Raw genomic sequence first — 25096 nt, 5'->3', positions numbered from 1 at the left:
ACGCTGAGGAATAAAAAATAAATAAAATTTCATAGAATAGTCTGGTTAATGGTTGCTGAAGCTATAATTACACAACTTCAGAGTTTTGAGTCAACAAAAGAAGGAATGAATATTTGTTTATTGACATAGGGAAAAAGAAATGAATAAATATTTATTTTACTATAGACAATATCTCAATAAAATGCATTTATTGGGTGATATTGAAATATTTCTTAATTTTATTTATTTAATGAATTTAAGTATAAAAGTAATCCTACATATTTGAAAGTAATTATAATAAGCAAATTGAGTACAGGTTAGCTCTATATGTTCTCTAACTTTTTTTGGTTTCACTTTTCACCCTATCTAAACCCTCCTAGTTTTCTTCAAGATTTGAATATAATTTAATTTATAATAATAAGTGATTGTAACATTGAAGTTTTTATTCAAAACATAAAGAAAATGCATCTAACATAAGACATACTATTCTTCACAGGTCATCAAAAATGCGACTGCAAGAGGTTCCATTCAAAGATGGTTTTATGCCTGCTTATGAGTGCTACTGAATGTGAACAGAGGCAAAACAAAACAAAACAAAACAAAACACAAAATTATTCTATAGAATGCAGGAGCATGTGCAGAAGTCTCAAGAGAGACACTGCCCATGAAGATGAACTCATAAAAAATACATTAAAAAAAAAGAAAATTGTAGTGACTATGTTAGTCAACAGACCCAATAAATAGAAGTTTTTACATGTAAAAACTATAGATATATTTATTTTGCATTTTAAAAATATATAATTGAGCTTCACTCTGTGTGAATAAAATTAAATCCAGAAGGAAGGTCTAGAGGAGTAAGAAACCAGAAATAAAAATACCCTTTGATAAGTAATAATTAACCATAAAAATAATGGTAATAGGAAAGGAGCATATAGGAACTTTCTGTATTTTCCCCTCAGTTTTGCTGTGAACCTAAAACTGCTCTAAAAATAAAGTCTATTAATAAACTATTAAAGAATAAATTTTGAATGTATTCTTACCGAATGCTATGCATATAAATTATTTTTCGAGTCTTTGAGATCACTCTAAAAATGATCTATTACTAACTGCTCTTATAAATAGTCCAAATCAATAGACTTATTTTTCATATTAATTATGCATAGAAATATTAGTAAACTGAACAGTGAAGAGTATTATAAGAATATCACAGCATGACTGAGGTTTTATTATAAGACTGGAAGGTAGTTTTAACAGTAGAAAATCTAGAAACTTGGGATCCAAGATGGTAGCACAGTAGGTGGAAAGTATACACACCTCCTCCCAGGAACAAACTGGAATTACAATGAAATATAGAAAAAGCAACCTGAATAACCAACTGAAGTTTAGCTGAACAGAAGCCTTATAACCAAGAATTGACAGAAGAAACCACATTGAGACTGGTGAGAAGGGTAGAGATGTGAGATAAGCTGGCCCCACTCATGTGGCCAGCAGCTAAAATTTGGGAAAGATATCTTAACTGTGGGGGATTTCCTCTGAGAAGATGAGGGCCTCAACCTCAGACTGGGCTCTCCAGTCCAGAACCCCAGAGACAGAAAAAGGTGCCAACATAATAACTGACTGTGAGAATCAGCAAGGATTCTGTCTACCTAGGAAAGAAAAAATTCTGCTAGGGACACAGGCACCCTCTTAAAAAAAACAAAAGATAAAATTTTGTTCACAGCCACTCACCCTAGGATCCAGCAGAGGAAGGGCAGAGTGGCCTAGAATCTGTGAGGAAAGATGGGGATTTGTGGCTCTGGGAAGAGGGCTGGGGCACAGCTGTCAGGATCCCGGTACTGAGTCTCTCCAATACTGTAGAAGCCATCTTTCTTGTGTGGACCACTCACCTCCATATAGAGTCAGTTGTGGGGAAAGCAATAGTTCTGTTCTTGGTACTCTCTACCTGCAGAGTTCATACTCTGCTAAGGAGTCCACTGACTGGGCTGGGATTTAGAGATCCAAAGAAACTCAAGAGTCAGTGACTGAGTTGTGTGGCTTTGTGATGAGAACCATTTCCCCCAATTCTCTATGAACCTTACTGGCAATTCACCTTCATGGGCAATTTCAAGTCCTGCCATCTGGGCTCCTGGTGGCTACACTCTGCTGATATCAGGTACCCTTCCCTGAGCTGAGCTCTGGTTCCCCAGGGGTCTGGGCAGAATCCCAGAGAGATTGCCCTGGCCAGGTAGCTCAGTTCATTGGTGCATCATCCCATACCATAAAGAATATGGATCCAATCCATGGTCAGGGCACATACCAAGGTTGTGGGTTCAATCCCCAGTCAGAGTGCATTTGGGAGGCAAAGAATAGATGTTTCTCTCTCACATTGATGCTTCTCCTTTTCCCTTCTCTTTCTCTCTTTCTCTCTCTTTCTACCACCCCCTTTCTCACTCTCTAAAGTTAATAAACATATCCTCAGAAGAAAAATTTTAAAAAATTCTAGAGGGATTGAATGTGTGGCTCTGGGGAAGTGGTCACTACCCTTAACATCCCCCAAACCTGACCAGGTCTTCTCCCCTCATGGAAGACCCATTACTCCTACCCTCACAACTCCTGGGGCCCCACTTTGTTGAACTCAGTTCCTAGTAGAATCTTGGACAGACTGAATTTTGTGGTTCTTACTGGGGAGCCATTTTACCTCAAATTGGCCAACCAGAGAAGAATCTTCTTTTCATAAAATCTTGGTTGGTTTGGACATATTAAACACTGCTGGTCTCACCCTGACCACTCCTTGAGACTCCATCCCACTATAAAATTCTGCTGTAACCAAGCATGGAGGTAGTTACATGGGGTAAACCCTGGGACATTTGTTGAGTAACCTCAGTCCCAGCACTGGCACTGAGTTTGAACCTGTATCAGTCTGGTGAATATCAGTTACCCCTACATACACAATAGGGCCAACAAGGCTTCCACAATCTGTGTAATGATTTGTACTTTAAATAGGTTGCCTGGGGCCAGTCATATGCAGCATCTGACATTGATATTCACTGGAGTCCTTCCAAAGATCCCACAGTACAGACACAGTCAATGGCTAGCTTCAAGTAACATCAAAGCAGGATCCAATTAGCTTAACAAACAACATAGGCAACAAATCCAAAGGGTGATCTTGGCAGGCACCAGACCCTGGTGAGGTGAATTCCTCTTTGTGTGGTGAGCACCTGTCCAGCAGTTTGTACACTACTTGGAGCTGATCCTCATAGTCACCCAGGCTTAGAATCAACACAAATAAGCAAATAGCAATCAATACTCAATTACAACAGAAGGATTCAACCAACACAAGGAACATTCCCATAGCACCCAGCTCTGGTGAACAAGAAGTCTGAGCTACTGACTCCCACAGAACACTTACTATATGAGGACACCCTACTGGGAGAGATGGCAGGTCTACTTAATACATAAAAGCAAACATAAAGAGGGGACTGAAAGAGGCAGTTAAAGAAATATACAACAAATGAGTGAGCAGGAGGAATCTCCATAAAAAGAGCTAGCTAAAAGAGAATCAGGCAATTTATTAGATACAGAGTTCAGAAAATAGTTTTAAAAATGTACAAGGAACATAGTAAGAACTTCAACCTCATGAAAATGTACATAGAAACCATGAGAAATAACCAGTCCGAAATGAAGAATACAATATCTGAAATGAAGACTACATTAGAATAAATAAATAATAATAGGTTGAATTACTCAATGAATTAAATCAATGAGTTTGAAGACAAGGTAGCAGAAAACACCTAATTAGAACAGGAAAAATAGAAAAGATAATTTTTAAAGGTTAGTTTAAAAGACATTTAGGACAACATGAAGTGTAACAACATTCTCATTGAAGGAGTACCAGAAGGAGAAGAGAGACAGTAGGGGATTGAGAGCCCATTTGAAGAAATAATGACCAAAAACTTCCATTACCTGGAGAAAAAAAATGCACACAAAAGTCCAGGAAGTGCCAAGAGCCCCAAACAAGATGAACCCAAAGAGGCCCATACCAAGACGCATCATAATTAAAATGGCAAAGGCTAAATACAAAGAGAGAACCTTAAAAGCAGCAAGACAAAACAGATACCTACAAGGGAACCCCCATAAGACTATTGACTGATTTCTCAACAGACATTTTGCAGGCTAGATGAGATTGGCATGAAATATTCAAAGTGATGAAAAGCAAGGGCCTTAGACTCCTTAGTCCAGCAAGACTATTGCTTAAAACTGAAGGAGGAAAAAGCAGGAAAATATAATCAGAGACATTGAAATTAAGAACAATCTGACAGTAACCAGAGGGGAGGTGGGAGGGGACAATGGGGGGGAGGGGTTTCAGGAACTACTATAAAGCACACATGGACAAAATTAAGGGGGATGGTGGAGGCAAGGGAGGGAGGGAGGTTTGGCTGGGGTGAGGGAAGTGGTGAGGGAAAAAAGGTAGACAACCGTAATTGAGCAACAATAAAATAACTTTTAAAAATAAATAAAAAAACAAACAAACAAAAACTGAAAGAAAAATAAAGGGTATCCCAAGCAAGAAAAGGTGTAAGAAATCCATTACCACCAAACCAGTATTACAAAACACATTAAATGTTTCTTTTTCTTCTTTTTTTTAGATAATCTTTTAAAAAATATTTTATTTATTTATTTTCAGAGAGAGGAGAAGGGAGGGAGAAAGAGAGGGAGAGAAATGTCAATGTGTGGTTGACTCTCACATGGCCCTCATTAGGGACCCAACCTGCAACCCAGGCATGTGTCCTGACTAGGAATTGAACTGGCAACCCTTTGGTTTGCAACCTGTACTCAATCCACTGAGCTCCACCAGTCAGGGTAAAGCTTTCTGATAGAAGAAAGAAGGAGGAGGACAGGGTCAAGAGGAGGAGAAGGACCAGGAGAAGAGAGATATGGGAAAGAGGAGACAACAAAGAAACATAGTTAAAAGATTAAAATGGCCATTACATTTTGCACAAAGTGACCTATCAAAAATCACATTACATGTCAATGGCTCAAATGCTCCATTCAAAAGACACAGGGTAGCTGACCGGGTATGAAAACAAGACCCATATATATGCTGTCCGCAAAAAAGCCAACTCAGAAATATAGATACACATAGACTAAGAAGAAAAAATGAACAAGATATTTCATGCAAATTGAAAAAAGCCGGAGTAGCAATACTTATATCAGACAAAGTCTATAATACAAAACAAGTAATACTACATAATGATGAAGGGGATGATTTAACAGCAGGATGCAAACCTTGTAAACATTCATACACCCAGCACATGAATACCTAAATATATAAATCAAATATTGATGGAAATAAAGAGATTGACAATCATACAGACATAGAAGAGAATTTTGACACCCCATTGGTATCAATAGATAAATCTTTCAGACAGAAAATCAGGAAGAACACAGTGACCTTAAATGACATTCTAGATAAGATAGATTTAATTGATATCTACAGAGCATTTCACCCCAAAGCAGTAGAATATACTTTGTTTTCAAGTGCACATAAAAAACTTACTAGGTTATACCACATGTTAGGACACAAAACAAGTCTCAATAAATTTAAGAGGATTGAAATCATATCAAGCACCTTCTCTGACCACAATGCAAGAAATTAGAAATCAATCACAAAAGAGACCCCTAAAATCACACAAAGACATGGATGCTAAATAACATTTTATTAAACATTAAACAGGTTAACAATGATATCAAGGGCAAAATCAAAAGATACATTGAAACAAATGAAAATGAGTACACAACAGTTCAAAATCTATGGGACATAGTAAAAGCAATCTTAAGAAGGAAATTCATATCATTTTAGGCCTACCTCAAGAAAGAAGAAAAATATCAAATAAACAATCTAACTTTACACTTATAGTAACTTGAAAAGAACCACAAAGAAAGTCCAAAGTGAACAGAGAGTAGAAAATATAGAGATCAGAGCAAAAATAAACAAAATAGAGTATAAAACTAAAAACATCAATGAAAACAAGAGTGGTCCTTTGAAAAGATAAATAAGATTGCAAACATTTAACCAGAATCAGAAAGATTAAAACAAAAAGGGGAGGATTCAAATACATAAAATCCATGATAGAGGAGAAATAACAGCTGACACCAGAGGAAGACAAGGGATTGTAAGAAAATATTATGAAAAACAACATGCCAACAAATTGGACAACCTGGACAAAATGGGTGAATTCCTAGGAACGTATAATTTTCTAAAATTGAATCAAGAAGAATCAGGAAATCTACATAGACAGGTTACAACTAATAAAATTGAAGCAGTAATCAAAAACTCCTAACAAACAAAAGTCCTAGACCAGATATTTCACAGGAGAATTTTACCACCTACTCAAAAAAAGAAAAGAAAAGAAAAACACCTATCCTTCTCAAACTATTCCAAAAATATCAAGAGAAAAGAAGATTCCCAAGACCATCTTACAAGACCAGATTGTCCTAATACCAGATAAAGACACTACAAAGAAAGAAAATTATGGGTCAATAACCCTGATGAACATAGATGCTAAAATCCTCAATAAAATATTAACAAATTGGATCCAACAATACATTAAAATGATTATAAGCCATGATCACATGGGGTTTATTCCAGGGATGCAAGGTTGGTACAATATCCCCAAATCAATAAATGCCATATGCCACTCAAACAAAGAGAAAGGTAAAAATTATATAACTATATTATTTCTCCCTTACTTTAAGCAAATTTCTAAAATTGACCTGCATTCTTCTATATTAATTTTAGTAGACACATATTAAAAATAATATGACATAAAAATGGCAGCACCATTAATAGTCATCAAATATAATATGAAAAATTAACTAATCTGAAGATTGGACACTTTCTCATGTATTAAAAAAACTGACACATTTCAAATTAAAACTGTGAAAGGAAACCAATTATTTTTATTATGTGCTATTTTAGTATGTATATTTTTATATTTTTATTGTTGTTCAAGTACAGTTGTCTTCACTTTCTCATCACCACTTAAAAAAAAAAAAACATTAATTCTGAAAAATTTAGGTTACTATTTTTATTTTATTTTTTTATTTTTTTTAAGATTTTTTTTTATTCCCTCTCACTTTTAGAGAGGGAAGGGAGGGAGACAGAGAGAGAGAGAGAAAGAGAGAGAGAAAGAGAGAGAGAGAGAGAGACATCAATGTGCGGTTGCTGGGGGTTATGGCCTGCAACCCAAGCATGTGCCCTGGCTGGGAATCGAACCTGCCACACTTTGGTTCGCAGCCCGTGCTCAATCCACTGAGCTACGCCAGCCAGGGCCTAGGTTACTATTTTTAAAAGAAAATTCATATTAGAAATTTTGGTTTAAATTATAGTGTATTTTGTTCACTAGACTTGACATATAAGTGAGATCATAGTGGTCAGAGAGGAGAGGTTGGGGAGGACTGGATGAAAGAAGGCAAAGGATTAGACAAGGAACAAATATGCATAACACATAGACAGAGACAGCAGTGTGCTGATGGCCTAGGGGAGGGAGGGGTGATGACTGGTTAGAGGTGGGCAAAGGGTAAAATGGAGACAACAGTAACAGTGTAAACAATAAAAATTAAATTATAGTCTATGATAAACAAGGTATACAAAATAATGACCCAATATCTGTATGCATTATGAAATGATAACCAAAATAAATCTAGTACAGCCTTTACAGAAAGAAATTTATAATGTCTCATAAATTTAAAAATACACATGCCTTTGGATTTAAACATCCTGCTACATATAATTTACTTAATAGAAAACAAATGTACATTAACTAATTGTATGTTTATAGGGATGGATTTTGCATCATCATTTATAGTGACTAAAATTTGTAAGCAACTTGTCCACTAATCATTAAAGGTGTGGTTGTATATAATATGCTAGAATAATTATGCAGCTATTACAAAATAATATATTAAAGCTCTGCTAATAAGTTGAAAGAACTTTTATGAAGTACTGTTGGGTTAAAAAGCAAGATTCAAAGTAATGTATGTAATATGGATACTTTTTGTCAAATCATACCAAATTTTTCTTTCTAAAATAATTACATACACATGAATGCATGTGTATTACTGTATAACTATTTGGTTATATGACTATGAAGTACTTATGAAAGGATCTTTAACAAGATGTTAACACACATCACTTTGGCTGGATGATAGGCAAGTAAAGGGAAGGGGAGGAGAGATGGTGTGGTGAAAGGGAAATAAGTCACACACTAAAAGATAGATGTGTTTGTGTATAACTCTATGTCTCCCTTGTATTGTTATATATAATATGCAGGTATATGCACCTAGCAATAAAAATTTTTAAATTTAGGAACATTTACAAATAATGCAATGCTAATAGTAAATAAATTCTAATATTTAATATAAAACCCATGATATCTGAATTCTCAAATAATTAATGTCACCAATCCTCAGCTCTTATATACAGTGTAATGATATGCATTATTAGATGATATTCAAGAGGTTAATGTTATTCATTGCCACATTGAATAAATTATTTTAACATTCTGGAGGCACAAAATATAAAATTTATTCCCAAGTATGTGTGTGTACATAGATAGGTGAGTAGAAAGATGATAGGTAGATGATAGATAGAGGATAGATGGAAGAGATAGGTTGATACACATAAAGACTTACATATTTTAAGATGGATAATAAAATGTAAAGGCACATAACTTAGCTCTGAGTGTTTCCTCTTGAGTTTAGAAATATTTTGCACAAGATTACTTCAGCAATTGTGAAAATCTGATGATAAAATGCATGAAAATGAACATTGAATCATAATATCCACATACAAACTTATTTATGTCAAAAGCAACAATATTTTATTGTTTGAAAACATGGATACAGATTTTATGAACATACATCTTCTTTAAGAAAAATTTCCTTCCATCCATTAAATCATATTGTCATGCAAGTTAATGTCTTGTATAAGTTCTTCATTTTCTTATCATTGCCCTATATTTGATTAACCTGTAATAATGTGACACAAAAACAAATCCATTGCATAAAATATATTTAGGCCTAAATATAATTGCTTTGCTTGGCAGTAATTTGCTCTAATTGGCTTATTATGCTCTCATAATACATTTTACTGTCTCTGACATGGGGCTTTTTAAAACAAATTTATTTAATGGCAATATTCAGTCATGCAAATAGAAGAAAAATATTTACTAGATCACAAAATGTTTGACCAGCCCTCCTGATTGTGTAACATCTCAAATGTAGTAAAATTAATGTGATTAGTATCCTTTGTGACTCACTCAGCAAAAGCTTTTTCCCCCTTCTGAATCCATAACAAATAGCTGATTTCCAAAAGTCAATCATTATTTCTAAATTATTTCCAAATTGAAACTGTAAATATAATCTGATGATTTAATACTATCTAGAATATTACTAAATAAAATAATTCACCTATAACCAGTATTAAAATATGTTTTATATGTTTTAATACCTAAATATTTAGTGAAATGGGGAAAATATGAGGACATAGGGCAAGAAATTGCTGAACAAATGTTTCTCCTGTGATGATTATACTCGGATAATCACTAACAATTTTCCTCAAAAATGTAATTCCTCTATTTGAGAGCTGTATAATTTTTGCTTCAACCACTATACTCAACAATTCCTTTTGTGTTATCCATAAGGAGGTCCGTGTCTGGAAATGACACGTTAAGGAACTGGTAATAAACAGTGACACATGCTGATCCCTTGTAACCATCTTAGACTCGTTGTTGTGCCACTCTTCCTGACAACCAGTTGCTGAGTGACAGAGAATAGGAATTTGATTATAGAAACATAATTCTTACCTCATATCTAATATTAATTTGTTGTGGGTCCTTAGATTTGTCATTTAACCTTATCAGACGGCCTTCAAGGCCTTTAATGTTAGGATAGGTTTAGATCATTTTTAAGTCCCATCTGGATTATTAGGATTTTGCATCTTTGCTTGGCCTGTTTGTCACAGGGTAACATTACATACCAACTGACATGTGCATCCTCAAGGCCTCTTTTCTTAACATGTCATTGTTAAATTCATGAAAATGAGACATCAATAACCTTACACATTAATTTATTAACAGAATATGAGCATCTTCTCTTCTAGGCCACCAAAGACGTTTTAGAAGAAACAAAAAAGACTAACCTTGAAATAATGTTATGAAGCATGAAAAATTTGTAAGGGAAGGAATGTATGCTTATAAGCAAAACTGGAGTAGTATGTAAAAAAGAGTTTTCATAAAAAATATGGAGTTCAAAAGTACAAAATGGCAAGGCTTGAAACTAAAGGGAAACCAACATCTACAGAACAATGTCCCAAAAAGAAATAGTTTAGTTATGGCAGTGGTAAAATTGGGAGAGTTTATTATGGAAATCAAGGAAGAAAGAGTTATATGTTTTTATTCCTTCAATTTTTTTATTTTTTTTAATGTTTCATTGTTTATGCTATTACAGTTGTCCCAATTTTTCCTTCTCCCTCCTCCAACCAGCCCATTCTCCACTTCCACAGTCAGTCCCAACACCATTGTCCATGCCCATGGGTCCTTCACATACTCCTATGTTCTCTGACTAATCCTTTCACCTTCTTTCAGTCAGTCCCCACTTCACACCTCCCCTTTTACAGCTGTCAGTCCGTTCTATTGTTCTATGTCTTTGGTTCTATGTATTTAAAAAATTGGTACATTTACACAATGGAATACTATACAGCAGAAAAAGGAACTCCTACCTTTTTGTGACATCATGGATGGAATTGGAGAACATTATGCTAAGTGAAATAAGCCAGTCAGTGAAAGACAAATACCATATAATCCACTTATAAGAGGAATATAATGAACAAAATAAACTAATGAGAATTATATGTTTAAAGCAATCATCAAAAATGTCAAATTCTTCCAGGAATTTAAGGGCTCATTATATTTGTAAACAAAGATGGCATTTTTTTTTATTTTGATGAAGACAGCTTAAGAGTACCTAAAGTTTTTTCTTATAGTCAGTTGCCTTCTCCAACTAAATACAAAACTCAGCCTTGGCTCCTAGGCTCGTAAGCAGAAAGAAAGATCTCTGGGGTGCAATAAAGTTAGTATAGACACAAAGAAACATCAAGTTGGGCATGTCGCACTCTTTTTATATTTGCACTTGCTTTTTGTCCCCAGCTTTTAATAATGTGTTTGTCATTGGTATATTTGATAAATGTTGAACGAGTTACATCTATATAGAGATTATTCACTCAAAATTTACAGTGTCTTTTATTTTGTAAACTCATGGAAGTTGGTTCAATTCCTGGAGAGCTTCAAAAGATTCTATGATATAAATAAAATGATGTGGGAAAGAGAATATTTTGGGGTAAGATCTACTTTTTAATAAATTTTAATTATTAAAAGTAGTATATTTACCAGCAAATTCACACATGCTAATGTGACATAATCCTCAGTCACATTGCATATGCTTATTCACAAAATTGGACTTCAAAATTTTCTAAGCATTTTTTTAGTTTATGAGGGAGGAAACCACCCCCCACCCCCCCAAAAAAAATAAAAAAACAGAATTATCCTCTGGAGGCTGGGCCACTTGTAGTACAGTCTTCCCATGCCAAGTGAGCATTCTAGGAACTCATCAGTGAGAGGCTGTGAGAGGCTCCCTTCAGCTTTGGAAATTTTTTTGGAAGACTCAAAGTATTTGCCCATTTTATGATGGGTGATTTATGAGCACACCTGTCCAGACCACACTGAGTGTTCAGCAGTTTTTGACCAAAAAATGACAAGACCCCTGTGCCCCACCCTTCCTATTCATCCCATCTTTCCTCAAGCAACTTTTTTTGTTTCCCTGGATGAAAAAAAGTCCTCAAAGGGAAATGTTTTGCCCATATGGAAGAGATAAAACAAAAAATAGCAGAAGCACTGAAAGGCATCAAAATTGATGAGTTCAAAAACTGCTTTGAGCAGTAGAAAACACGTCTCAATAGATGTGGTGCATCACATTTAGCCTACTTAAAAAGTGACTAAAGTTTAGACATGTAAGAATAAATACACGATTTTTAATAAATAAATTTCAGTTTTTGAGGTCTCTCCTCATATTTTGTGCTCATTAGCCTGGCATCTCCCTTCCAGTATAGAATTGTGAAATGGGGCTCTGATTCCTTTGATGGCCATGATTTCTTATGAAAATGTGAACTGGGCAATCATTACCTGCAGATTTATTCTTTACAGAATAGAGCTCTGTGTGAGGCAAAAGGCTTCAATGTTCCTTATCAATGCAGGCCAAAGAATAGAGCTCCTGAGACTGAGCCTCAAGTTTATATGAATTTTCTACTCTTCTCTAGTCATAGTTATGAATGAGCTTTGGGGGAAGGTACGTTCCTACTAACTCAATTGGATTGATCTCTTCCTGAATTTGGTGAAATAATAACTTACAGATTTCCACGAGGATGGGCTTTATTGTTAAATAGGGCAAACCAGGCAGTCTATATTCAAAGTCTACTCTTCCATATGCCACACATATTTCAGGAGTTCAGGATTTTTTGTCTAATCATTTGTCATTTCCTCCTTACCTCTTCATAGTTTATATTATTCAGTCCCTCAGTATCTTCAATGATTTGCTAGGAAACTGATAAAGTGATGCTAATAAAATGTGGGTATTACTTTTTTACTTCAAAAGAATCTTAAGAAGAAACCACATGATCTAGGCAGGGATCAGGGGTCCTACAGTACAGTTGGGGAACATGAGGGCAGGGAGAACATTTTGAACCACACAACTGACTCGCTTTTTTTATTCTACCTTCCTTTGTGCCAGACTTGTCCATCCAACCAAAAGACTTTTGTTAGGTCATTACTTTTTAAAAATATTTGTATTCACTTTTATTGACTACAAATAAAATCTAAGCTACCAAGCACATCATGCATGGCTTTATGAGATTTGATCACATTTCTTTGCAATTAATTCCACCTACTCTAGTGCAATACTATGAAGCTTGATAATAATATCACATCAGAGTATTTTGACAGAAATTAATAAGTAAATTTAAGATAGGTTTAATATGCTGATATTTATTAGGAAATAATTAATCTATATGGTAGCCTTTATATATTTCTTACATATGAAGAAGAGTGGAAGTTCCAACATAGAGAGGTTTAGTATCCAACACCTGTTTTAATATAGTATATTTTTGTTCATATGTCCTAAGTATGTAAGTTTAGAGAAACCAAAACATCTCATTTTAACCCTCATGAGATCAGATATCTGGGAAAAGATGAACTAGAGGAAAAATACAATGCATACAATGTAAATAAGAATTATAAATAAACTGAAAGCACAGATAAGTTATTTATGTTTACATGCGATTGAAAAAAATACTATAGAGTCAGATTAGACAAGAAGTTGCCAAAAGGCATTGGAATTATAAAAAAAAGACAATTTGAAATAGAGATTTGCACCTATCATAGTTAAAAATAAATCTCGTCTTAAGAATATAATGTATTATTATTAAAGCATAATTGCAGACATTTATAAACTAAAACATAGAACACAGCCAAAAACATTTATAGTGAGACAAAAATTTCAATATACTATTATTTCTTGTTTATTTGTTTATTTATTTATTTTTATATAAAAAACAAACATTTATTTTTCACAGTTTTGGAGGCTGGAAGGTCCAAGGTCAAACTCCCAGCAAGTTTGGTGTCTGGTGGGGTCACCAAATGAACCCACTTCTTGGTTCATTGACTACATCTCCTTCTTGTGTCAAAAAATGTTCCATAGAGTATCACCAGAAATACAGTAGTAGATATACATTACTTATAAATATAAAAATATACCTATATTTAGGTTACATATTATTTTGTTTTTCTATTTCCTCATCTATTTGGGACTTCAGTATGCCAGCATTTATAATAATATGAATGTATCTGTTCAAATTGCACAATGTGAAGACTGTGGATGCATGATCAAAGAAGATGGAAGACCAGTCAGGCCATAGACTCCATACATTTATCCCTGCCTTTTCATTAAGAGAATCCTCATCTCTCCCTTCCTTCTGCCTTGTGTTTTTTTATAGATCAATATTTCTGTCAATATCCAACACAAGATCCATTCATCAGTAAAAGAGTCCAGATTCCTCAAAAGAGAGGTCATCACTCTCTCCCCTCTGCTCTAGTAGACCCTGTAAAGTGCAGAGCATAGTGTTCTCACGGGAATTTATAAAATTCTACTGGGTGTATGTTTCCATGTTGCCTTCTTCTTAGGGACATTGTTCTTAAACACTTATGGATCACAATTTATGCATTATTTAAACCAAATAGAGTGTTTTACATATGCTAAGAACTTCAAAATCATACTTATTTGTTTAATTAGTTTATGAATACCTACATGCTAGTATTGTGGCTTTGAATGTATTAAATTTTTTCACAAGACATATCCTTTCCTTTTGACCAAATCTGGAAAAATTTTGTTTCTTATTTTTGAAAACCTGATTTTTCATTTGTGTTTCTGTGAAGGTTGCTTACCCGCAACAACTTCACAGCAATTCTATTCAACTCTATAGATACCTCTGCTGTAGCAGATAGCATGGTACACTGTATTTGGCAACATGTCTTACTTCCTTAAGCTATGAATTCTCCAAAAATCCACATTTTTTTGTTAAATGCATTTGATTCAGTGTCTTAGGGAATATATATAAATGCACAATATGCATCTGCTAATCACATCAGAGTTCTGGAAGTCAGATTTTCTGGTAGCTTTCAATGAGTATACATAGATTATTTCCATGAAACTTAATTTAATATTTGAAGATTATGGTGCTAGTAAATCTGGGGTAAAATGGTTTTTGGCTTTTTAAAATGATAACTTCAGTAAAATCCCTTCACAGAAAGTAAAAATGCTTAGAATGACCTTGGTGTGTGGTCAATGGGAGAGATATTCTATATACACTATTAAACACCCATTTTAACTATAACTAAAATTTGTAGTAAAGAGATTCACTTTCCTTCATTAACCTCTACTGTGAAATATCAAAAAGAATAGAAGAGAATTGTAGATAAGTTCCAATGACATTTATCAAATATGTCTAGAAAAACTCCTTGTAGTTTATATTTTAAAGTATTTTAATACAAATATATTTCATTGAATATTTAAAATTCAAGATGCATTATATGTATTTTTTTATAGAAAGTTTAAACATTTTAGAAAAGAAGAGTGAAAGCTGTCTAAGCACATTATCTATGCAAAATTACTACTGACATTTTGGAATAGCTATTTCTCATTTCTATTCTGTGTATATATGGTAGGATTTAATAGAAAATCTTTAATGTTCAAAACTAAAAGGGTATTAATGAATGCTTTAGAGTATTAGTTTTATATGACAATTTCTTCACACTTTTCTCCTATTATGTAACTACATAAATAATGAAACACTCAAAATTACTAATTCATGGATGCTCCCTTTCCTCTCTATAACCTATTTTAATAATATAGTAATTAACCCTGAAATTGCCACCCAGCATAACCTATGACAGACAATAAATTGTACCTAAATATGCAGCTCTCCAACATTCTACTCTGGTTTATCATAATAACCTTGCTGAATCCTAGTGTTACCTATCCATTGTTTTTCTTTTATGCTGTTTTACTTCATCAACTATGTATTCTTAAAAACATTATTTTACATGCTTATTTTTAACAGCAAAAGAATATAGTTAAATTGTTATCACATAAATGAAATGCAACAGTTTATTTGATATTAATCAAACTTTATAATTAATCATAATTAATTTAAACTTCTTTGATTATCATACAAAATTAAAATAACTTCTGTCTTTAAAGTGACATATATTCTTAGTAAACCTTTTAAGCAATAAAAATATCCACATACTAGAAAATAAAAGTCAATACAGTCTCACCATCAAAAACATGGCCATAGTTATTAGCTTGATAAAAGTCTGTACAGACACAAACATCATGCCCAACTGAAAACATATTTCCAGGTGGTAAACCTAAAGCTACATCAGTTTTGTAGATATAATATAATATGTATATCAGATCCAATTTAGGTATATTTACATGAAATCTGATTTATAATATCATTTTTATCTTTTATTTCTTATTTTTGTTTTTTTATTGTTGTTCAAATACAGCTGTCTCCATTTTTCCCCCACCACTCCCTCCAACCCCACCCACCCCCACCTCCCACCTTCAATCCTACCCCCCTTTGGCTTTGTCCATGAGTCTTATATACATATTCCTTTACCACCCTTCCCCTTCTTTCCCTGTTATCTCCCTTCCCCCTCCCCTCTGGTTACTATCGGTTTGTTCTTTATTTCAATGTCTCTGGTTATATTTTGCTTAGTTGGTTGTTTTGTTGATTAGGTTTCACTTATAGGTGAGATCATATGGTATTTGTCTTTCACTGCCTGGCTTATCTCACTTAGCATTATGCTCTCAAGTTCCACTGAAATAACAAGAAACTGATAGTAACCAGAGGAGAGGGAGGAAGGGGTTACTGAGAAACAAAGGGAAGGGCCATCAAGGAACACGTATAGTGGACTCATGGACAAAACCAAAGGTGGGAAGGATTGAGGGTTGGAGGTGGGTGTGGGTGGGGTGCAAGGATGTGTCAGCAGGAAAATAGAGACAACTGTACTTGAAAAACAATAAAAAAAGAAATGAATCAAAGAACATTAAAAGTTTTAAGTTATAGATTGCCACACATCAGGTGGTGTTCTAATTCACACTCTCACAAACATTTTTGGGTAGTACCTATTTAACCCTACTTGATAATACCAATAATTATTAATCATTTCTACTGTGTTATGCCATATTAAAAGGTAAGAATTAATAAAGTGCCATAAAGAGTAAATTATGTTCTTAAATTCTGAACATCTGTTTATATTTAAATACAATGCACCTTGCATACATTTTTAAAGATGCATGGAAAACAAAACAAAACAAATTTTGCTCTTTGGGAAAAATATAGCTCAGTTTTTGTGTGTTAGCAAAGGAATGTATCCAGAAAAGAGGGGTTAATGATTGTTGGCTCAATTAGTGCAACTTGAGTGAACAAATTTTTTTTGAGAGCTTGAGGGTAAATTAAGACAACATTTAGCTCTGCTTCTTATTAGCTGTGCATAAATTTTCCCAAGAGTCTAATTAGCTCTGTCACAGTAAGTGTCTCATCCATTTACAAAAAAGAACATTTTCCTTCCCCTTATATTTTGTCAAGAAATAAATGATTGCAATACTGAATTTAAACTTCTTATTTAAGCAGTGATATGAAGTTTGCTGAAGGTTACAACATTTTGTATAATTAAATAGAGACTTGAATTTCTTTCTTGTGACCCCTGGGTTATTGACCTAATATTAAATAATAGGCAGTGAAGTGTTCTGTTAGTTTGTTTTCTGTGTGGTCATTATATTCCTTATTAGATAACAGATGTATTTTGTTAATTGAAATCTTTTATAGTTGTTTCACTAATTTTTACTCCTATTATTATGTTGCTGACTTCATAGTAAATAACCTTTATCTTATTTTAATAACATTTTTAGGAATTCCTTTCCTTCATTTTGTAAAGGCAATAATAGTTATTTCTACTTTCTTGTCCAATTACCCTCCCCATTTCTAGTCATTTGTACTTCATAAGCTCTCAGGTTTGATAGTATTTACATTCTGTTCTGCTCTCATAAATAAGTCTTTAGTGTACTGTGTAGAGAGTCTAAATATTAAAAAGCAATTATTTTTATTGAATTTATTTGGGTTACATTGGTTAATAATATTATATAGGATTCAAGTGTGCAATTGCATAATAAATCATCTGTATGTTGTATTGTGTGTGAATCGTCCAAAGTCAAGTCTCTTTTCGTCACCATCTATCCCCTCCTTTACCCTCTTTGACCTGCCCCCACCCCCTTTCAGGTTCTGGTAATAACCATACTGCTGTTTGTGTTTATGACTTTATTTTTCCTTGACCTTTTTTACTTTTTTTACCCAGCACCCTCAACCCACCCTTCCCTCTGACAGCTACCAGTCGGTGTTTTTGTATCCGTGAGTCTGTTTCTATTCTGTTTTTTTTGGTTGCTTGTTTGTTTGCTGTGTTCATTAGATTCCACGTATAATTAAAATCATATGGTATTTTTCTTTCTTGACTGGTTTATACCTTTAAGTCTTGACATATATGTATTACTTCACTTCCATTATGATTTTCTTGTTACTCACTTTTTGGGGCTCTTTTATTTGTCTAATGATTTTCTTTTATTTGGGCACTGTATTGGTTAGTAGTGGTAATGAAAGTCATAATTTTAAGGATCTAAGTTTACCTTTTAAATTTTCTGTGTGAATTGCTATTTAATCTTTCTTTTTCCACTTTCTCATATATGAAATGGATGATTAAACTGCCCACTGTATATGGGTGTTCAGAGGGTTCATTGAGACTATATACATACATTATATATGTTTTGGGGTAGGCTGAAATACGGCCCCTGAAAACATACAGGTCTTATGACTGGAAATTCTGAATGTTACCTGACATGGCTAAAGGACTTTTCCCTAATTGAATGAAAGATTTCCAGATGAAGAAATTATCCTGTATTATCCAGGTAAATCCTAAATGTAATAAAAATGGTCATTAAAAAGAAGTAGAGGTTGATTTGAGTAGAGAACAAGGTAAAGAAAGCCCAAATTGGGGTAAGGCAGCCAAGTCAAGGAAAGTCAGCCACCAGAAGCTGGTATAAGCACAAAATGGACAGATTTACCCCTGGAGCCTCCTGAAGGAACTAGACATCTGACACCATTAAATATATTCTTCTTATAATTTATTGTCACAAGTGTCCACAATGAAAATACTATCTTCCATTTACAGATGAAAAATACTAAGTATTAACAAGGTTAAACAACCTACCTAAAGTCACCAAAAGAAGGTGCTGGGATTTTAATGAAATTTTAAATTTACTCATTTTAGTTTTTATCCTCACCCTAGAATGTGGTTTTATTAATTTTAGAGAGAGAGGAAGGGAGAAAGATAGAGAAATATCAGTGTGAGAGAGAAACATTGATCAGTTGTCTGTTGTACGTGCTCCAAGTGGAGATGAAACTTGCAACCTAGATGTGTGCCCTGGCCAGGAACGGAACCTACAACCTTTTGGTGTATGGGATGATCAGATGACACTCCAACCAACAGAGCTACCAGCCAGGGCACAGGTCAGGTCATTACTCATTTCAGTGTGTGTGTGTGCATATGTGTATGTGTGTGTGTGTAGTCTATCCAGAAAGTATCCACCCACGCAATATGAAAAATAGAAATATTTATTGAAGAAGGTACAAGATGCATTGAGCACAGAACAACGACACTTTAGTCCTATTCAAAGTAGGCACCTTGGGACCTCACACAATTCTCCTAATCACCATTAGATGCCCTGTCATATTTTTCTGGATCTCACTGACAGTCTGAAATCTCTTCAGTTTCAAAGGTGATTACAGTTTTGGGAAAAGCCAGAAGTTGCATGGTACCAAATCTGGGCTGTAGGGGGCCTGAGTAACCTGGGTGATCAGATGTTTCTCCGAAAAGATCTATAGGAAACAAGATGTATGAGTGGGTGTGTCATTGTGATAAAGCTGCCAATCACCGGTTGCCCATAGTTGCAGCCTTTTGAATCATCCAAATAGTTTCTGCATAGGAATGTATAAGTTTTTTGTAAAATTTGACGTAGATTCAATGCTCTACTTGCCCAGTCATTTTGAATGTGGTAGCCACACAGTCACACATGCTCATTCAACAGTATCTTCTACCCTCACTGACTAGCACACTGAAGTTGCCATTTGTCAGTCACACTCATTCTAGTCTCTCCTTGGCTGCCAGGTTACATCGATGATATCCAAACTGTTCTCATTATATTAACAATGATTGGACTTTTTCTGAATTACGTATATAATATATTATATATAATATTAATATACATTATATTATGTATAAATAAACAAATATGTATGCATATTTTAGACATATGCACTATAATATATGTGATTTTTATTTTTTATTTTTTCCTTATTTTCTTTTTTAAAATATTTTATTGATTATGCTATTACAGCAGTCCCATTACCCCCCTCCATCCCCCTCCACCCTGCACACCCTCCCCCACACACATTCCCTTCCTCTAGTTCATGTTCATGTATCATAAGTTCTTTAGCTTCTACATTTCTCATACTATTCTTGACCTCCCGTCTGTTTCCTACCTACCATCTTTGCTACTTACTCTCTGTACCTTTTACCCCTCTCTCCTCCTCCCACTCCCCTGTTGCTAATCCTCCATGTGATCTCCATTTCTGTGGTTCTGTTCCTGTTCTAGTTGTTTGCTTAGTTTGTTTTTGTTTTAGGTGTGGTTGTAATCATTGTGAGTTTGCTGTCATTTTACTATACAGGTTTTTTATCTTCTTTTTCTTAGATAAATCCCTTTTACATTTCATATAATAAGTGCTTGGTGATGATGAACTCCTTTAACTTGACCTTATCTGGGAAACACTTTTTCTGTCCTTTCCTTCTAAATGATAGCTTTGCTGGATAGAGTAATCTTGGATGTAGGTTCTTGCCTTTCATGACTGCAAATTTTTTCTTTCCAGTCCCTTCTTGAGCACAAGGTTTATTTTGAGAAATCAGCTGATAGTCTTATGGGAACTCCTTTAGAGGTAACCCTCTCCTTTGCTTTTGCTGCTTTTATGATTCTCTCCTTCTCCTTAATCTTGGGTAATGTAATTATGATGTGCCTTGGTGTGTTCCGCCTTGGGTCCAAGTTCTTTGAGACTCTCTGGGTTTCCCAAACTTCCTGGAAGTCTATTTCCTTTGTCAGATTGTGGAAGTTCTCCTTAATTATGTTTTCAAATAAGTTTTCCACTTGTTGCTCATCCTCTTCTCCTTCTGGCACCCCTATAATTTGGATGTTGGAACGTTTAAAGATGTCTCGGAGGTTCTTAAGCCTCTCCCCATTTTTTTGAATTCTTATTTCTTTATTCTTTTCTGTGTGGTTGTTTCTTTCTTCCTTCTGGTCCACTCCATTGATGTGAGACCCAGCTTTCTTTCCATTGCTATTGGTTCCCTGTGTATTTTTCTTCATTTCGTTTATTGTAGCCTGCATTTGTTTATCTAACTTGCGACCAAAATCAACCAATTCTGTGAGCATCCTGATCACCAGTGTTTTGAACTGTGCACCTGATAGGGTGGCTATCTTTTTTTTTTTTTTTGGTAGCTTAAAAGGATGGGTTCTAGAGCTTTCATTTGTTCTTCTGTTTGAGCCATCTCTTTTTTTTTTGGTCTGGTTCCACCTGTTACATATGAGGAGTGGAGCTTTAGGTGTTCACCAGGGCAAGGAAACCCAGTTGTTGGGTTGTGACACTGTATGTGGGGGCAGGGTCCGAGAGGGAACAATGGCGTTTGCTCCACTCTCTGCCGATTTCAGTCCCTTCTGCCACTTCCCCCAAGCAAACTGGACCTTCCTGGTGCTGATTCTCATGTGAGTGGGCTTGTGCATCCTGTGCGACTTTCCAAGGACCTCTCCTGTGAGGCTTGGACTGTCTCCTGGCACCTCAACCCCCACAGGCGTTTTCAATCAGTGCCCCAAGGCTCTATTTCCCAGCACTGGGATCCTGGGTTGCATACAGTGCCTTGCTTCATAATTGTCACCTTGCTACGTCTGCCGGTTGCCACCCCTCAGCTGGGGTGTTTTTGCCAGCTGCTGCTTGCGTGCCCAGGGTCTGCCTGCCACAGTCTTACATGTCTGGTCCCAACACTCTTTGTGCTGTGCGACCCCTCTTTCCGGCTTCCCAACTCCACCCCTCCTACCCATCTGGATGAATGTGTCTATTTTAACTCCTTGGTTGTCCGACTTCCATACAATTCAATTTTCTGCCAGTTTTGGTTGTTATTCTGTTTCTAAATTAATGTTGCCCCTATCTTGATTGTGCAAGGAGGCGCAGTGTGTCTACCTATGCCTCCATCTTGTCTGGAAGTCCTATATATATGATTTTTATATATCTGTATGTTTTACAAAATGCAACGTGTGCTAAAGCCATATCCCATATTTATCTAGAAGTTTATATAAGTATTGTACTTAGCCCATGATGTATTCACTGTAGATAAGCTTTTACAAAAAAAGATAAGGTTTTCATCATCATGTATATGGCCATTCAGTCTTTAAATAATGTCTCATTTTTGTCTTATACTCTCACAAATTTAAAATTTTATGCTGATAATAACATGTAATTTTTATAATACATTATTTAGTGTGTAATGCTACTCATTTTTATATTTAGATTTTTTATATGTAGTGGAACAAAAAAGGTTTTAGTTAAAAGAGCACTAAATTTCAAGCCCAACAATTTGAGTTTGGATTCTATTTTCACTATGTTACTGTCACCCTTGAACAAAAATCACCTTATGTTTCAAAACTTCAGTTTCTTTTTATTAACAATAACTTTGCAAGTAAATATTTTTGAGTATACTCAGAAGAATGATTGCTGGATTGTAAGGTAACTCCATTCTTAAGTTTTTGAGGAACTGACATGCTGTTTTCAATAGTGGCTGGACCAGTTTACATTCCCAACTGTAGAGAATGAGTTTTCCTTTTCCTACAAAACCTTTGCAACACTTGTTATTAACTGTCATCCTGATAATAGCCATTCTAACAAGAGTGATGTGGTATCTGATTGTAGTCTTTATTTGCATTTCCCTAATAATCTAGTAAAGTTCAGTATCTTTTCATGTATCTGTTAGCCATTTGGATGTCTTCTTGGGAGAGGTGCCTGTTCAGGTCCTCTATTTTTTTGTTGAATTATTTGTTTTCTTGTCAGTGAGTTGTATGAGTACTTCATATATTTTGGATATTAACCTCTTGTTGGATCCATTGTTTGCTTGCACATATCTTCTCCTATTTGAATGGTTGCTTTTTTTGTTTTGTTGGTGGTTTCTTTTGCTGTGCAAAAGCTTTTAAGTTTGATATAGTCTCATTAATTCATTTTTGTCTCTATTTCCCTTGCTTTGGGCTCAATGTACTTTAAGACAAAGGTCCATAAGTTTAGTATCTATGTTTTTTATGTCATTTATTGTTTCATATCTTATATTTAGGTCATTGATCCAGCTTGAAGGAATAGTTGTATTTGGGGTCAAACTGTAATTTAGTTTCAGTCTTTTGCATGTGTCTTTCCCATTTTCCCAGCACCATTTACTGAAGACGATTTTTTCCTCTATCATGTGTTTTTGGTTCCTTTGTCAAAAATTATTTGCCCATACTCATGTAGTATTATTCTGGGCAATCAGTTCTGTTCCATTGTTCTGTGTGTCTGTTTTTCAGCCAATGCCATGTTGTTTTGACTACTGTAGCTCTGTAGTATACTTTGAACTCAGATAATGTGGTACCTCTGGCTTTGTTCTTTTTATTCTCAGGATTACTTTGACTATTTGGGGTGTTTTATGGTTTTATAAAAATTGATAATTTTTGTTCTATTTTTTAAAAAATGACATTGGGATTTTGGTGTGAATTACATTAAATTTGTATATTGCTTTAGGTAATGTGACTATTTCAATTGGTAATTCTTCCAGTCCATGAACATGGGATATCTTTCCATTTCATTGTGCATTCTTCAATCTTGTTTAAAAACACTTGGTAATTTTCAGTATATTATAAGCCCTTCACATCCTTTGTTAAGGTTATTCCTAGGTATTTTATTCTTTTTGTTATAATTGTAAAAAGAATTATATTTTCATTTCTCTTTCTGAATTTATTTCTATGTTCTTTGTAGCATTATTCACAGAGGCCATTATATGAAAGCAACCAAAATGTCAAAAGATGGCAACAAGATAGGTGGGAACAGAGTCCACTTCCGCCTGCACATGAGTGAAACACCTAGCTGATCTTCTGAGGAACAGAGTGAATAGCCAACAATATCCCAGCATATATGAAGATTGAAGACCAAAAAATGGAGAGGACATTGAAAAATCAGACAGTAAGGAGAGTGCTTCAGGACAATAACATCCCGGGGACCAGTGTGGGAACCGGGGTGGCTGCAGCCCCAGGCCCGATGCCTGCCCAGCCTGCTGCAGGATTGTAGGGGGAGAGCTGGGTCAATGGCTCCCAAACAGTGAAGATGGGCCAAGCCTACCAAACAAGGTTTAAGCAGCATGGGGAGAGACCTGGAAGCTTGAAGTCACAGGGGGGCAATAAAGAAGAAGTGGTGAACACACAGTGGCAGTGTGCACCCACAGTCTGTGGATGACAGCTGGGGAAAGTTGGGCTGCAATGGACCCTGACCCGGTCAGTCCCTGATCCAGTTGGACAGTTGGGCTGTGTGAGAGGCCAAGCCCTTGTATGGAGTGGCAGGCTTGAGTAAGAGGAATTTTTCAAAAAGAAAAAGAGAAAACAAAGGCACTTGGTGACTGTTTGGGAAATTCTCCTGCAGCAGCCTCCCCGGCCTCCTGTACCCCTACCCACACCCAGCAGTGCTGCACTCCTACAGTGGTGTGGAAGGCCCCTGCAGCACCAGGGACATGAGCACTGGAGCCTGCAAGACTGGTGGCTGCCTCTCCCACCACACCCACAGGCCCAGGACAGAGTGGACCTGACACCCTACCCCTTCACCCCAAGGGGGAAGCAGCAGAGGAGACATGCACCTACATCCACAGCAGCAGCCATGGTGGCACCCCTGCCCTGCAGGCCAACTGGCTCTCTAAGAGGAAAGCAGAGACATCCCTGTGGAAGAGAGCTGCAGGGCTCAGGGAATCAGCAATGCCCAAAAAGACTTAATTCAGTGGGGGAGCTGAACTAGCCTGAAGGGACTCTAAGAGTCCCTAGCATCTAGGACAGCAAAGAGTGAGAAAGTGGTGCGGGAACTGCCCCTAATTGGTATACCTCAAGGACAGTGCAACTGGTAGACTGAAGGCATAGGCTGGGCACAGAAGGATACTGGGGCCAGGCAGTGAACTGAGGAACTGGTCTAGAGGCTGGGCAACAGTGAAGAGTGCTCCTGAGGAAGGGAGAAAAGCAAAAGCCTACTGCATCCAGGAAGACCAACAGAAATGACTGGGCCCATCTGAAGCCAGCAGGAGCCCTTTTATTTTCT

This window comes from Phyllostomus hastatus, unplaced genomic scaffold (genome assembly GCF_019186645.2).
Source record: "Phyllostomus hastatus isolate PE091 unplaced genomic scaffold, TTU_PhHast_1.1 phas_contig_62, whole genome shotgun sequence".
In the NCBI taxonomy this organism is placed as follows: Eukaryota; Metazoa; Chordata; class Mammalia; order Chiroptera; family Phyllostomidae; genus Phyllostomus; species Phyllostomus hastatus.
This window is presented reverse-complemented; position numbering follows the sequence as displayed.